Source organism: Manihot esculenta, chromosome 3, assembly GCF_001659605.2.
Source record: "Manihot esculenta cultivar AM560-2 chromosome 3, M.esculenta_v8, whole genome shotgun sequence".
Classification (NCBI taxonomy): Eukaryota; Viridiplantae; Streptophyta; class Magnoliopsida; order Malpighiales; family Euphorbiaceae; genus Manihot; species Manihot esculenta.
Genome location: NC_035163.2, coordinates 18,577,314 through 18,594,404, shown reverse-complemented (window position 1 = coordinate 18,594,404; position 17,091 = coordinate 18,577,314). Strand labels below are relative to the sequence as shown.

The window sequence follows — 17,091 nt, the reverse complement described above, 5'->3', positions numbered from 1 at the left end:
AAATTAAAAAAATAAAATAATTTATGTATATTATTTTAACTTTTTAAGGAATGTGACTAATTTTAGTTTTGCATAAATTAAAAAATTATTCCATTTAAAATATAAAGATAAAATAATGTGTTCGTAAAATATACCGCAGTTGCAAAAATATAGCTAATTTTAATTTTTGAGAAATTGAAAATTAAAAATAAAAAAAAATGAATTGAAATATTATATTTTTAATAATAATAAAAATATAAAAAATTCTAATTAATAGTATATCCAAACCAACACAAAAACTAAGAAAGATGATATAAAATTAGAATTAACATACATATTTCGATATTAAATAGTTATTTACTGGTTAACAAACAAAAGACTATAAAAATTGGAATATGATGGAAAAGGATATTTCGGATGGTTGTAGAGCTTGGCTAGCTGCAGGTACACTTCCTAGATCTTTGACTGAGGCTTTGATTGTCCTAATTTCTAAGTGTGATAACCCGGTATCAGTTAAAGATAGCAAACAGATTGAAATGTGTCCTTCACAAATTAATATCTCCAAACCAATCTACTTTTATCCCTGGCCGCATGATCACAAACAATTTTTTTTTGTGGCATTTGAGACTACACAGTTTGAAGGGTAGGACTAGAGGTCAGAATGGTGCATGTGCTTTAAAAATAGACATTACCAAAGCCTATGATAGAGTTAATTAGAACTTTTTGTGTGATATGTTATCTGCTTTGGGGTTTGAAATTGTATGGTTAAAGTGGATGAAGATGTGCTTTATGGACATTGAATATAGAATTTGTGTGAACGATAAATATATTGGCCCTATTATCCTAACTAGGGGTTTAAGGCAAGAGATCCTATCTCCTCATATTTATTTCTTTTTGTAGCAGAAGGGCTTTCTTTATTGCTTAAGGATGCCGAGCATAGGGGTGTGATTCATGGATGCCAAGCAGGTTCAGGATGTCCACGGGCATCCCACTTATTTTTCACTGATGATTCTTTACTTTTTTTTTTTTATGGGCCTTCTCAAGAAGCCATAGTAATAAAATCAATTTTAAACGATTATGAAGTGACATCAGAACAATCGATGAATTTGAGTAAGTTGGGTTTTCCTTTTAGTCCTAATATTTCGGAGGATATTAAGCAAGCCATCTTTGGGCATCTGAATATTTTTCTACCACTTGTGGTAGTAATTATTTGGGCTTGCCTTCCTTGATTGGTCAAAGTAAAAAAGCAAAAAAGCAGCTCTTTTCTTTTCTAAAAGACAGAGTTTGGAAGTTGATGAACAATTAGAATAGTAGATTTCTATTTAGAGCTGGCAGGGAGATTTTAATTAAAGTTATGGCACAGGCTATTCCTTCTTAAGTTTTAATTAAAGTTATGGCACATGCTATTCCTTCTTACTGTATAAATGTTTTTCTATTACCTGTGTCTGTTTATAATGCGTTTCAGGTTATGTTTAATAAGTATTGGTAGAATGAAAAGCTTGATCATGGGGGTATTAATTAGCTGGCATGGGACCAAATGTATGATAAGAAATTAGAAGATGGATGGGGTTCAGGGATTTGAGATGTTTCAACACTCCTTTGCTAGGGAAACTACGGCAGAGGTTTTTAAAAGATACCAACACTATTATGTTTCGAGTTTTCAAAGCTAAATACTTTCCAGGGGGGGACTTTTTATCAGCTACTATCAGGTTGTAGCTATATTTGGAAGAGTGTCTTATTCTCTAAACCGGTGTTGAAATGTGGGTGCGATGGAGAGTAGGAGATGGGAATAGTATCTACGTGCATAGTGATCCTTGGATTTCTAGGGAGGAGAATTTCTATCTTGAAGATGGTCTTGTGTTTATTCCTAATGCTACATGGGTTTGTGACCTCTTTGTTACAGGTGAACGGAGGTGGGATGTTTTTAAGATAATGAATTTGTTTAGTATAAATGATATTAGAAGAATCTTGAGCATTCTGTTGAGTTTGTGTGCTAATCAAGACAAGTTGCTTTGGTATTTTGATTGGAAGGGTTTTTATACGATCAAAACTGTTTATCACTTAGCCTATCATTTCTTTCAACAAAGGATAGAGTTGGAGGGACTACATGGTGATTTATGGAAGCTAGATGTCCCTCCAAAAATTAGGGACTTTATATGGCGAGTGGGGAGAAATGTGCTACTAGAAACAACTTGGCTAGAAGAGGAATTAATATTCCCGCACAATGTTTGTTTTGTCAAGAAAAGGAGAATATTGATCACGTCCTTATGAAGTGTGTATTGGCTTAAGAAGTTTGGAGGCAAGGAGGCTTTGTTTTTACTAATTTAAATCTTCCTTTTCAGGTAATCTTTGCACAAGTTTGTTCCACTTTTGGAAAACACAGGTCTGAAAAGCATGGAAGATATGGGAGGCTCGGAACTCGCTCTACTAGTCGAATATTTTTCTGAATACAACAGCTATAACTCATGCAGCTCTTATTTGCTAAACGATTACAAGGAGGTGTGCTTAAGTTTAGGAACAACTTCGGCAGTTGTTCAGGTTGCAGCAATTCCATTATAATGTTCACAGGTTGAGCATCCAGCTGCATGGCTTGCACATGTAGATGGAACAATTATTGATAGTTTTGATTTTGTTGGATTTGGTGTGGTTGTAATACCCGGCTAGACCCCGGCATCGGAATTCCCACTTTCCGGCGGAATCTCAGATGTCGGAACCCTCTAGAATGGTAGAATATGGTTTTCTAAAGTGTTTTCATGTGTTTTTATGGTTTTAATAAAGAAAAAAATTGGGTTTTGAAAGAAAATGACCAAGGAAGAAAACCCAGGTTCGGCCGTCGAACCTCAATTTCGGCCGCCGAACATGGGGAGTTTATGGAAGCACCTTTGGCCCCCAAAGGTGGTCTGGCCAGCCACCTATAAAAGGCCCCTTGTCCGAAAATGAGCGAGTTTTCTCTCTCTATTTTCAGGCATAGGTGAGATTTCGCCCTTCCATGGTCGATTTGTTATTTTCCTTCAATCTCTAAAAGTTTTTAATGAGTTTTTACTTTGTTTTGAAGATTTTTAAGCTAAGATCAAGTTTTTGAGGTTTGGAGACCCCCGGGGCTCGATTTCTCCCAACCTCTAAGTTTGGATCACCTCTCCTCTCGATCTTCAAGAGGTAAGTGTAGATCCTATCTCCTTTTATGTTTTTAAGTAAGTTTTATGAAGGGTTAGAGGGTTTTGATGCATGTTGTGAAGTTTTGGGTGGCTGAATGCATGAAGCGGAATCGGGTTCTGCCATTTTGGAGAACCCAGATTCGGCTGCCAAATCTGCCTGTGGAGGCAGTTTGGCCGCCTAAACTCGCCCCCAAAAGTTTGGACTTTTGGCTCTGGAGGAGAGTTTCGGCCGCTGAACCTGCCCCCAAAAGTGGGTGACTTTCGACTCTGGAAGGAGTTTCGGCTGCCGAACCCTGCCCCCGAAAGTGCCTGACTTTAAGCTCTGGAGGGACTTTCGGCCGCCAAACTTGTCATCGAAAGTGCCCTGTTCAGCCTTCCTTTGCATGTTTTCTATGAATGTTTTATGATGTTTTAAAGGGATTTTGGGGAGTTGTTTAAAGTCATGTTAGAGTATGTTTGGTCCCTCATTTGAGTCTACCTGTGTAGGATCGGACCCGAGGAACCGAGGCGTTGCAGTGAGATAGTTGCTTCAGAGCCAGTCCAGTATCTGCCAGAGGTGAGTAGAACAGAACTACTTTCTATTTTAAAAGTAATTAAACTCCTAAGCATGTTCATGCATCACGATTGCCATGTTTATAGGTTGTTGCATTAGAATTCACGAATATGATGCATTGCATAATATGATGTTATTGTGGATGGTCATTGGATGATCCATTAGTCCTTGATATGATATGATATGATATGGTACGGAAAGACCAGGATTGCCCATTCTACGCCCCTGGCACAGAGTAAGGGAAAGACCAGGATTGCCCATTCTACGCCCCTGGCACAGTTGGACATGTTATGTTATGTTTAAGAGGAAGTCCTGAGGAGCTCCGTCGAGGGCCGAGCATTTATTGGATATGTAGAGGGCTATTGGTGACAATACCATCTTAAGGTGATTTGCTTGTGTTGTGATGCATTTCATAAAAGCATGTGATATTTAAATTATTTTATTGTTCTGCTCACTAGACTTTAGTAGCTCACCTCTTTCCCTAACCCCCAGGTTTGCAGGTTCAGGATAGACCGGAAAGTCGTCAACGGTAAAAGCTGTGTTATTGTAACAGATTAGTAGTGGACATGATATGTAAATTAATGTAATGTAATGTAAGGTATTGTTCAGTGTTGTATTGAGGATTAGTATTGTGCTTGGCCCTAATGTATGATTGATCCCTTTTGTACATGATCTTATGAAATGTTTTAATGATGATTTATGTTGAACCAGGCTTGGCATATGTTATGTTGCCCCACTAGAGCATTTGATGAGGGCTCTAATGTAGGGTTTTATGTTTATAGTATGGTGCATGCACAGGTCAAGCTTGGTATATGGAAAGTTTAAGGCTTTTATGAAAATGAATGATCATGTATGGGATTTTATTAGGTGTACAGGTTGTATAGTAGGCTTGCTACGGGTCCCGGCGACCTTAAGTCGATCTGGATCCTAGCGCCGGTAGCGGTCCGGTTTTCGGATCGCTACAGAGTTGGTATCAGAGCCCTAGGTTCATATGGTCGGACCTAGAGTGTGTCGGGCTCATAGATGTCATAGAAGGGCAATCACAATAGGAAGAATCATGTTCACTAGGATAGGATATAGAGTCCTGTCTTGATAATGATGTGAAATGCCATGACGATATGCATGTGCATTAGTGTTATGTGATGTATGTGATGTGGGTTCATGTGTTTCCACATGAACCATTTGATGCTGATGTTTATGTGTTGTATGTTGTCTTTCAGAAGTAAGATGCGAGGCACTCGTCGATCTGCACGATTGACTGGAGTCTCACCAGAGAATGAGGGCATGGATGCCCGTCCCCCTGCTTTGCCAAGGGCAATGTCATGCAGATCGAGTAGGGAGGGAACGTCAAGGGACCTTAGAAGGTCTTTTGATGTAAGCAGAAGGGGTACAGTTCAGGGTAGAATGTCAGTTGATATGAGGGGATCAAAGGAGGATGAGCAGAGAAGAGATGGTAGCTTGGGCATGAGCATGTCGGAAGAGGGCATGGGAGAATCTCAAGGAGGCGCTCAGGCCTCGGGGTTTGGTTATCCACCCCAGTATGAACCCTTTCCGCAAGGCCTAGGGTATCCGATGGGGCGTACATCGGATTACTCCAGCTTCAACCCATATCCCTCCTACATGCCCTACCCTCCTTTTTACCCACCATATCCCCAGTACCCCATGTATCCACCCTCACCCTTCTACCCAAGTACAGCAAACCCTAACCCAGGGAATGTTGCACCCCCTCCTCCACTAATAGAACCAGTAGCCCCTGAAATCCAAACACCCAAGCCTAGCTCATCTGTGGGGAGCAAGGTAAAGATGACCGATTACTTGAAGCTGGATGCTCCCAAGTTCAAGACGGGAGATGATCCATTTGAGTATCTCAAAACAGTAAAGATGATTACAGATGAGTTGGGGGCAAATGATAGTAGAGCCATTCAGATGGCGAGGTTCACGCTGAAATGCAAGAAAGCAAGAGAATGGTTCAAGAATTATGTGGACCCAAGGTTGGAAAGCTTATCCTGGGAGCAGTTTGCTAATGAATTTGCAGGATGGGCTTTTCCTGATAGTTCTAGAGAGCTGAAAGTTGTGGAGTTTGAGCAGCTACGGCAGACAGAGGAGATGAGTGTTGACGAGTATACCGACAAGTTTCTGGAGTTGCTGCAATATGTGGGCCAGGCATATGACACATATCAGAAGAAGGCCAGGAGGTATACCATGAGGCTCCACCCTAGGTATTCCTCCCTAATTTTGGCAGCAGAGAGAGAGGACTTCCACACCATAGTGGATGCAGCACGGAAGATGGAGGCCAGTGCCATTATTCAGGGGACAGTTAAGCAGACAGTGGCACAGTCCTCGGGTTCCAAGACCCCAGGCAGGGGAAAGTTAAATCCCTCTTCTTTGAGTACAGCAGCTTCAGGCAGTAAAAAGTGGGGCAGAGCCAAGCCCAAGAAGAATAATTTCTGGAACAGGTTAAAGTCAGGTCTGGGTTTAGGTGGTGGCTCGAGCTCAGGATCAGATGGTTCAGAATGCTTGAGGTGTGGTAAGCCACACAAGGGGGTCTGTCGGTTTGGGACCACAGCTTGCTTCAGGTGCGGGCAGGAGGGACACATGACTCGGGAGTGTCCTAGGGAACCTTTTATGGCACCATCCCAGCAGATGACTTCTGGTAGTGTGGCTCAGCCAGTAGCTCCAGCCATGACACAGGGCAGTGGCAGAGGCAGAGGGAGAGGGACAGCCTCTTCTTCAGCAGGTTCCTGGGGTGAAGGTCCATTAGCTCCAGCTCGGATCTTCACTATGACACAACAGGAGGCAAACACATCCAACACCGTGGTGTCAGGTAATCTCATCATTGGTTGTTCAGATGTGTATGCTTTAATGGACCCTGGTGCTTCTCATTCTTTTGTTGCTCCGAGAGCCGTAGAGAGGTTGGGTTTGATAGTCTCTGAGTTAGAGTGTTCCCTCTGGGTCAGTGGACCCAAGTGTGATCCATCAGTGGCAGAGTCAGTCTGCCGGTTTAGTCTAGTGTTTGTTGAGAGCAGATGCCTTCCAGCCGACCTAGTGGTTCTAGATTTAACTGATTTTGATGTCATTCTAGGGATGAATTGGCTATCTACTCATAGTGCTACCTTGGACTGCAGAGACAAGGTAGTCAGGTTTAGAGGACGGGATGGGTCAGAGGTTGTCTTCAGGGGAGACAGGAGGGGTATGCCTAGAGGTCTGATATCAGCCCTATAGGCTTGTAGGTTGCTCAGGAGGGGTTGTCAGGGTTTTCTAGCTCATGTGAGAGAGCTAGATAGTAAAGTTAGGGAGCCCACCTCAGTGCCCATGGTCAGAGAGTTTCCAGATGTCTTCCTAGACGAGCTTCCAGGACTACCACCTGCTAGGGAGATAGAGTTTGAAATACAATTGATGCCTGGAACCAGACCAATCTCTATTCCTCCCTACAGGATGGCACCAGCAGAGTTGAAGGAGCTAAAGGAGCAGTTGCAAGAGTTGATAGACAAGGATTTCATCCGACCGAGTACCTCACCTTGGGGTGCTCCAGTGCTGTTTGTAAAGAAGAAGGATGGATCCTTGAGACTTTGTATCGACTACAGGCAGTTGAACAAAGTCACTACCAAGAATAAGTATCCGTTACCTAGGATCGATGATCTATTTGACCAGCTAGCTGGAGCAGGTTGTTTCTCCAAGATAGATCTGAGATCCGAGTACCACCAGCTGAGAATCAGAGAAGAAGATGTGCCAAAGACGGTGTTCAGGACTAGATATGGGTATTATGAGTTCCTAGTAATGCCGTTTGGGCTAACCAATGCCTCTGAAACATTCATGGATCTCATGAACAGAGTTTTCAGTCAGTACCTGGATCACTTTGTTATTGTCTTCATTGATGATATCTTAGTGTATTCCAGAAACGCAGAGGAGCATGCCCATCATCTGAGGATAGTTTTGCAGACCTTGAAGGAGCGTGGCTTGTATGACAAGTTCTCCAAGTGTGAGTTCTGGTTAAGGAGCATCTCATTCTTGGGGCATGTTGTGTCAGAATAGGAAATTGAAGTGCACCCCAAGAAGGTGGAAGCTGTAGCTAACTGGCCTAGACCCACTACAGTTACAGAGATTAAGAGCTTTCTGAGTTTGGCAGGTTACTACAGGAGGTTTGTTCAGGACTTCTCCAAAATTGCCGCTCCTATGACCAGACTGACCAAGAAGAACCAGAGGTTTGAGTGGTCTGAGCAGTGTGAGGAAAGCTTTGAAGAGCTAAAGAAGAGGTTGATGTCAGCACCGGTGTTACCTCTGCCTACCAGTAATGAAGACTTCACAGTGTTTTGTGATGCGTCCCATGTAGGACTAGGTTGTGTGTTGATGCAAAATGAGAGGGTAATTGCTTATGCTTCTAGGCAGTTGAAGAAGCATGAGTTGAATTATCCTACACATGACCTAGAGATGGCGGCTGTGATCTTTGCACTCAAGATGTGGAGGCATTACCTTTATGGGGTTAAATGTGAGATCTTCACAGATCGTAAGAGCTTGCAGTACATCTTGAGTCAGAGGGAGTTGAATATGAGGCAGAAGAGATGGGTAGAACTACTTAGTGACTATGATTGCAAAATTCAGTACCATCCGGGTAAGGCAAATGTTGTGGCAGATGCCCTAAGCCGGAAATCGCTTGGCAGTCTATCCCATATTACAACAGAGAGAAGACCGGTGGTGAGGGAATTCTATAAGCTCGTTGATGAAGGGCTGCAGTTGGAGTTGTCTAGTACAAGTGCTTTGATAGCCCAGATGAGGGTGACCCCGTGTTTCTGGAGCAGGTGGCTCAGAAATAACATGAGGACCCAGGTTAGTGAAAATTGCCAGGACTGTTCAATCAGGCAAGCATGAAGAGTTCAGATTTGACAGCAAAGGGATCCTCCGCTATGGGAACAAGTTATGTGTACCAGATGACGTGAGTCTGAAGGGAGACATTATAAGGGAAGCTCATAATGCCAGGTACAGTGTTCACCCTGGAGCCACCAAAATGTATCAAGATCTGAAGAAAGTTTATTGGTGGCCAGCTATGAAAAGAGAAGTGGCACAGTTCGTGTCCGCCTGCGAGGTATGTCAGAGGATGAAGCTGGAACATCAGAAACCGGCTAGAATGCTTAACCCACTACCGATTTCAGAGTGGAAATGGGAGAATATAGCTATGGATTTTGTGGTGGGGTTACTGGCAACGTCCAACAGGTTGGACTCTATATGGGTGATTGTGGACAGACTGACCAAATTTGCTCACTTCATCCCTGTCAGGAGTGGCTATTCTGTGGACAAGTTGGCGCAGGTGTATGTTGAAGAAGTGGTCAGGTTGCATGGGCCTCCCGTTTCAATAGTGTCAGATAGGGGACCCCAGTTCATCTCCATTTTTTGGAGAAGTCTGCAGAACGCTATGGGTACCAGGCTAGATTTTAGCACTGCTTTCCATCCACAGACTGACGGACAATCAGAGAGGACCATCCAGACCATAGAAGATATGCTCAGAATGTGTGTGCTAGATTTTGGCAGTTCTTGGAGGCAGCACCTACCTTTGGTGGAGTTTGCCTACAATAACAGCTATTATGCTAGCATAGAGATGGCTCCATATGAAGCTTTGTATGGAAGAAAGTGCAGGTCACCTGTCTGCTGCGAAGAAGTTGGAGAAAGGGCCTTGGCAGGGCCTGAGCTATTAGAGATCACCAGCAGAGTAGTGCCCATCATCAGAGAAAGGATCAAGACTGCTGTGAGTCGGCAGAAAAGCTATGCAGATGTCTACAGGAAGCTTGTAGAGTTTCAAGAGGGAGATATGGTGTTGGTCAAGGTGTCTCCTATGAAAGGGGTGATTCGTTTTGGGAAGAAAGGTAAGCTAGCTCCACGGTACATCGGACCCTTTGAAATCTTGCAGAAGATTGGGAATGTATCGTACAAGCTAGATTTGCCTGCTTCAATGGAGAGAATCCATCCGGTTTTCCATGTTTCCATGTTATGGAAGTTCATGTCAGATCCGGGCAAGGTTCTTAATGAGCCTGATGTGGAGATCCTAGGAGATCTCACTTATGTTGAGCAGCCGGTGCGGATCATAGATACGCAGATCAGAAAGCTGAGGAACAAGGAAATCCTGATGGTGAAAGTCCTTTGGAATCACCACAACATAGAAGAATGTACCTGGGAGACACGGGAGTCTATGCTCCAGCAATATCCCTATCTCTTTTAAGGTTAGTGTTTTTATGTGTTTATGTGATTCTGTTCATGCTATGCTTATTTGTTGAACTTTCGGGGACGAATGTTCTTAAGGGGAGAAGAATGTATTACCCGGCTAGACCTCGGCATTGGAATTCCCACTTTCCGGCGGAATCTCGGATGTCGGAACCCTCTAGAAGGGTAGAATATGGTTTTTTAAAATGTTTTCATGTGTTTTTATGGTTTTAATAAAGAAAGAAATTGAGTTTTGAAAGAAAAAGACCAAGGAAGAAAACCCAAGTTCAGCAGCCGAACATGGGGAGTTTGCGGAAGCACCTTGATAGAGCATATTTTAGTCCATATTATCATGATCTTATTGATGTTTATTTACATCTATTCTACCTAATTTTGTGGTTTTAATCATGTTTTGCAGATATTAGGTGTAAAGAGACAATCAAGAGAAAATGCTCTTAAAACTGCCAAAAAGTGCCAAATCTAGAAAAGCCACCTTTGGAAGCACCTTCGGCGGCCGAAAGTCTCATCCAGAGCCGAAAGTCACTCATCTTCGGCGGCACCTTCGGCGGCCGAAAGTCTGCTCCAGGGCCGAAAGTCCAGCTTCCGAAAATAAGCTTAAGCGGCCGAAAATCCTCCCAACTTGCCTCTTCCTTATTCAAGAAGCCAAATATTGAAGATCACATGTTTCCCACTTCATGCCATGCCTATTCAAAATTCAAAAAAGGCTCCACCTTCCTCTTTAGTGCATGAGTGGCAAGAATAATGTGAAGAAGACTTCTTGGACACACCTTGGACAGCAATTAAAAGACCAAAAAGCCCCTCCCTTGCCTTCACACATGCACATAGAAGGCACATATTAGACCAAGGGCATTTTGGGCAACCTTTAAAAGTTGCATGGACACCCAAGAAACCCTAGGCAGCCTCCCAAAACTTATTTAAAGGCTTTAAGAAGTCAAGAAGAGGCAGATTTCAAGAATTCAATCTCCCAACTTCTCCAAGGTTCGGCCGCTGCTCCACCTCCACCTTTGCCACCGTCGGTTCCTCCCCCATCTTCTCTTCTTCTATTTTCTGTTTTGGTTCAGCCATGAGTGGCTGAAACCCTTAATTCTAGTTGGAGTTTGGTTGAAACTAAGGTTGTTTAAAGGGTTGTGAGATCTGAACATAAAAGTATTTGCTTTTGGTTTGTTCAATATTCATGCAATTGTGTGCTTAAATCTAAGATTGCTTTGTTGTTTTGATCAAATTGACCACTTGATTCTTCATTGCAAAGTTAATTGATTGTTAATTGGGATATTTGTTAGTCCGTAATTGCTGGAAATATTCTGACCTAAGAACACTTGGTGTAAAAACTAAGGAATTGCATAATCTAGCATCATCTTCATGCGTTTGGAGTAGCTAGGATTGGATCTCTCTAATTCTTTACGCAATTGACAATTGTTTTGATACCTAAGGCCCAAGGACATTCCTTGGCAATTTGTTAATTAGTAATTGATTAGAGGACGTTCCCTAATTTGTTTAATCATAAGGAGAAACATGGTGGTGAGAAGCGTCTTCCATCTCCATAACTAATCTATTGAACCAATCAAGAGAACATAAGTTTCAATGATCAATCCAAATAACCAAGGTGGATCCATATCTTCAACTAGACCTTTCTCATATTGATTTCCCATTTTATTTTAATTACTTGCTGATTTAATTGCTTTCAATAGTTGTTAGTCAAAATAATCTCAAAACCCCTCTTTTTACTTTATTGCACTTTACTTTTATTCTACTTTCAGTTACTTGCTTTCAATTGTGCCTTCAGTTAATTCTCTTGATCTTGTTGGGAAAAATAGATAAGTATTCAATTCTCTGTGGATTCGATCCTTTCACCACTATCTGCAGTTGTAAATTGTTGATAACCAGAAAGGTTATTTTTGACCGGCTTCGACAACCGCGAGTCAAAAATTGGCGCCGTTGCCGGGGAATTGATTTAACTTGTTTATTTTTCTTTCATGACCAGATCTGAACACAGGGACACTCTGCCCTTTGATCTAGAAATTGAACACACCCTCAGAAGATTAGGAAAGCAAGCCGCCAAGCATTCTGCCCAACCTTCGGCCGCTAAACCCCCTCAACCTTCGGCCGCTGAACCTTCTCTACTCTAGCGACCGAACTTTGCACCAATGGCTGAACCTAATGCACAACATGCTGCCCCTAATGGACATACTGTCTAGAACCAAATAATTCAAGAAAAATCCAGCCATGAGACCACAGATGCCAAGAGAAAGAACCATGAGAGAATTGGCAACACCTGTAGGTGATCAAGCACCTCTTTGCATCACCTATCCACCTCTGATAGTTCCCTTTGAACTAAAAACAGGTTTGATTCATCTTCTCCCTAAATTTAGAGGTTTGCAAAATGAAAACCCACACAAGCACTTGAAAGAGTTCAATATTGTTTGTTCATCCATGAGACCTCAAGGTATGTCTGAAGATCATGTTAAGTTAAGAGCTTTTCCCTTTTCATTAAGATGACTTTGCTAAAGATTGGTTATTTTATTTGCCACCTGGATCTATAACTTCTTGGGATGATATGGTCCAAACCTTTTTGAACAAATACTTCCCAACGTCTAAGTCAATTGGCATAATAAGAGAAATCACTAACATAAGACAGAAACCAACTGAAGATTTATATGATTACTGGGAAAGGTTTGAAAGACTATGTACAGGTTGTCCACAACATGATATATCAGACAGATCTCTCATACAGTTCTTCTATGGAGGATTGCTCTCATCAGAAAGAAGATTCATAGATGTAGCTTGTGGAGGATCCATTGCAGACAAGACACCTAGGGAGATGCGAGAACTGATCTCCACACTTGCAGCCTCATCTAGGCAATATGGAGAAGAAAAGCAAATGCAGAGAGGAGTCCATGAGGTAAGCTCACCTACTATTTCTGAACTGACATCTGTTATGAAAGTTTTTGCCATAGGACTAGTTCAACAGATGCAAGCAGCCCAGCCACCTAGGTCATGTGGGATTTTTTCTTATGTAGGATACCCAACTGATCAATGTCCTACACTGCAAGAAGACAACCATCAAGTTAATGCCATTGGAGGATATAACAACCAGCCTAGACATGATCCATATTCCAACACATACAATCCAAGCCGAAGAACCACCCCAATTTCAGCTACGGAAGGACCAACAATAATCAGAACAATCAGAATTACCACAGAAATCAAGCCCAATCAGCACCTTCAAGTTCCAATCAGCACCTTAAAAAGATGATGGAAACACTTACGAACACTGTGCAGTCTCTCCAACAACAGATGGGACAAGTAACCGCATTCATGAACAAAGTTGAGTCCTAAGGTAAGCTCCCTTCTCAAACTGAAACTAATCCTAGACAGAATGTGAGTGCCATCACTTTGAGAAGTGGAAAAGAGCTTCAAGATGCTAGTTATGAACAAGAAAAGCAAGTTGCGCAAGAACCAATTGATTCAAAAGCCTTTCCAGTGCATTCTGAAGAGCCAGTTGAGCAAAGGCAAGCACCTGCAGCACCACCTGTGCAAAAAACTGATTCAAAGGTACATTTTCACATTCCACCTCCTTTTCCAAAAAGATTTGAAAGAACACAAAAAGAAAAGGAAGAAAAGGAGATTCTTGAGACTTTCAAAAAAGTGGAAATCAACATACCACTGCTAGATGCTGTTAAACAGATTCCTAGGTATGCAAAATTTCTGAAAGAATTGTGCACCAATAGAAGAAAGCTAGCTGCAAGAGAAAAAGTAAGTGTAGGTGAAGTTGTTACAGCTGTGATTAAAAGAGAACTCCCTACTAAATGCAAAGACAAAGGTATGTTTGCTATCTCTTGCAAGATTAGGAATGTTGGAATTAAGAAAGCCATATGTGATCTTGGTGCATCCATAAATGTCATGCCTCTTTCCATCTATAAATCTCTAAATGCATGTGCACTGAAAGACACAAAAGTTGTGATCCAATTAGCTGATAGATCTGTGGTATATCCCATAGGTGTTCTAGAAGATGTGTTAGTTCAAGTAGATGAACTAGTCTTTCCTGCAGATTTTTATGTGATTGATACTAAGGAAGATAGTTGCAATACTAGTTCTGATATCCTTCTTGGACGTCCTTTCTTAAGTACTGCTAGAACTAAGATTGATGTACATGATGGTACTTTGACTATGGAGTTTCAAGGGGAAGTAATTAAGTTTAATGTCTATGATGCCCTGAAATATCCACATGATATGTCCCCTGTTTATGGTCTTGATATTGTTGACTGTTTGAGCCAGGAAATTTTTGATGAAAATCAAGATGATATTCTTAACAGTGAATTCTGCAGAGATACTGATCAGACTGAAGACTTTCGGCTACCGAATACAAACAACTTTCGGCCGCCGAACTTGACTGCCTCCCAGACGCAGAATCCATCGCCACAGCCTGCCCAGCACACTGAAAACTTTCGGCCGCCGAATTCAGACCTCTTTCGACCGCCGAATCTGACCGTCCTTCAGACACCGAATCTTGTTGCTCCACTTCAGAATGAACCTGCACAGACTGAAACTTTTTGGCCGCCGAATACAGGCATCCTCCGGCTGTCGAACCTTGCTCCACCGCCTCCTACGCAAGCAAGCTCTTCCAATTCACCTTTGAGTCAGAAAGTACCAGAATCAGATCTGAAGCCTCTCCCTGAACATCTAAAATACATGTACTTGGGAGCTGACAAGACACTACCAATGATAGTGTCCAATGAGTTAAGCCAACTTGAAGAAGCAAGCCTCATGCATGTACTGCAAAAACACAAAGGAGCCATAGGGTGGACCATAGATGACATCAAAGGTATTTCTCCTTCCACATGTATGCATAGAATACACATGGAGGATGAATGCAAGCCAGTCAGAGATGCTCAAAGAAGACTGAATCCACCTATGATGGAAGTAGTAAAGAAAGAAATAGTCAAGCTCCTTGATGTAGGTATCATATACCCAATCTCTGATAGCAAATGGGTGAGTCCAGTGCATGTAGTCCCCAAGAAAACTGGGATTACTATTGTACCAAATTCTGAAGGAGAACTTGTTTCCAAGAGAGTTCAGATGCTAGAAAGGCTTGCAGGTAAGTCCCATTATTGTTGTCTTGATGGTTATTCAGGTTTTTATCATATTTCAGTTGCTCCAGAGGACTAAGAGAAGACCACCTTCACTTGTCCTTTTGGCACTTTTGCCTTTAAAAGAATGCCATTTGGACTATGCAATGCACCTGCCACCTTTCAGCGATGCATGATGAGCATATTTTCTGACTATGTGGGTAAGACCATTGAAGTGCTCATGGATGACTTCACAGTACATGGTAACTCCTTTGACGAATGTTTTGCCAACTTGGAAAAGATCCTACAGAGATGCCTTGAGTCTAACCTTGTGCTTAATTATGAAAAATGTCATTTTATGGTTAATCAATGTATGGTTTTAGGACATGTAGTCTCAGCTAAAGGAATTGAAGTAGACAAGGCTAAGGTAGACACAATTAAAAATCCGCCTTATCCTACTAATGTTAAAGAAGTCCGTTCTTTCCTTGGTCATGCAGGATTCTATAGGAGATTCATAAAAGATTTCTCCAAAATCACACAGCCTTTGTGTAAATTGCTCCAACAAGATGTGACATTTGATTTTGATACAAGTTGCAAAACTGCATTTGATCTGATAAAGAAACTGCTTGCGACTGCCCCAATTATTCAAGCACCTGATTGGAACATGCCCTTTGAAATCATGTGTGATGCAAGCAACTATGCAGTGGGAGCAGTCTTGGGGCAACGTGTGGGAAACTCACCCCACGTCATTCACTATGCCTCTCGCACACTAGATGCCACACAAAGCAACTACACAACAACAGAAAAGGAGCTCTTAACTGTTGTATTTGCTTTAGAGAAATTCAGACCATATCTCTTGGGAACCAAAGTCATTGTTTATTCTGACCACATAGCCTTGCGATATTTGATCAAGAAAAAGGAAGCAAAATCGAGACTCATTCGGTGGATCCTTCTATTACAAGAGTTTGATCTAGAGATAAGAGACAAGAAAGGAAAAGAAAATCTTGTAGCTGACCACCTCAGCCGGCTTCCATCTAGCTCTACACCTTGTCCAATCAAAGAAGAGTTCCCAGACGAACATCTGTTCGTCACTCATTCAGCCTAAGTAAATCGCAACATGCAGCACACCCCAGGGGAGTACTCAGTTTCCTTTGTTCTTTTATGTTTCTTATACATTGAGGACAATGCATGATTTAAGTGTGGGGGTGCATATCTCTTCTTCTCTCCTCCTCTTCTTCTTCTTCTTCTTCCTTTCTTCTTCTGCGACTTTACATAGCTTCAGTTCTGCGAAAATTTTTTCTTTTCCTTTCAGAATTTGCGTTAGACTTGTTCTGAATAGCCACAGTGTTGAAATTTTTTTAGTTTTTTTTTGCTTTCAATAAAACACACACAACCACAACCTTCTTCTTTTTGTTTTGCTCTACTCAAACTGATGAACTATGTTAGATGAGTCTTTTCTTTCCATGACTCCATTGATGTGATGACTCTTTAAACTTATGTTGAATCAATTGCAGTGAGTTATATTCATGTTTGAGAATTACCTTTTGAATTGAATCTTTGAGTTTGCCATGGTGAAAAATATATTGATGACACTCATTAGAGAGAATGAATTGAAAATTGTGTGAATGAACTTAACATGACTTGATTTAGCAATTGGTGTTGATTTGCCCAAATCATTGAGAGAAAAAAATTCACAAAGGCTTAGATTTCAAAAGCACAAATTGAAAACTGTTCCAATGGTCAAAAGACTATGAACAGAGCTAGTAGCCACTTGGACAGGTGACCAACTGAAAATATAAAACTTTCACATCAATAGGTTGGTGACTTGTTCAAGCAAATTAAAAGTGCAAAAAACCGGAATAAAGTACTTCAAGGTAAGGGCAAATCACTGTGAAAGTTACAAAAAGTCTTAACAAATCAATGTGCATGTATGGTCTCTCTTGAGGAAAACAAATCCTAGCCATGGTGAGCAAAGGGAAACAAGGAAAGAGGGTAAGTAATCTTTATGCATATATTCTTCACTGCAATAATTCAAAATAGGTGTCTAGAGTAAGAGTTTAAGTGGAAATAAGGATCTAGAGCAAAGAAAGCTTGTTTAACTATGTTTATTTGCTTGAGGAAAATTCTC

General features: G+C 41.6%; 1 pseudogene; it reads left to right on the top strand.

Moving 5' to 3' along the window:
* Positions 1-1,737: 1,737 nt before the first annotated feature.
* LOC122723288 overlaps positions 1,738-17,091 on the top strand; it is a 49,352-nt pseudogene continuing 33,998 nt past the window's right edge.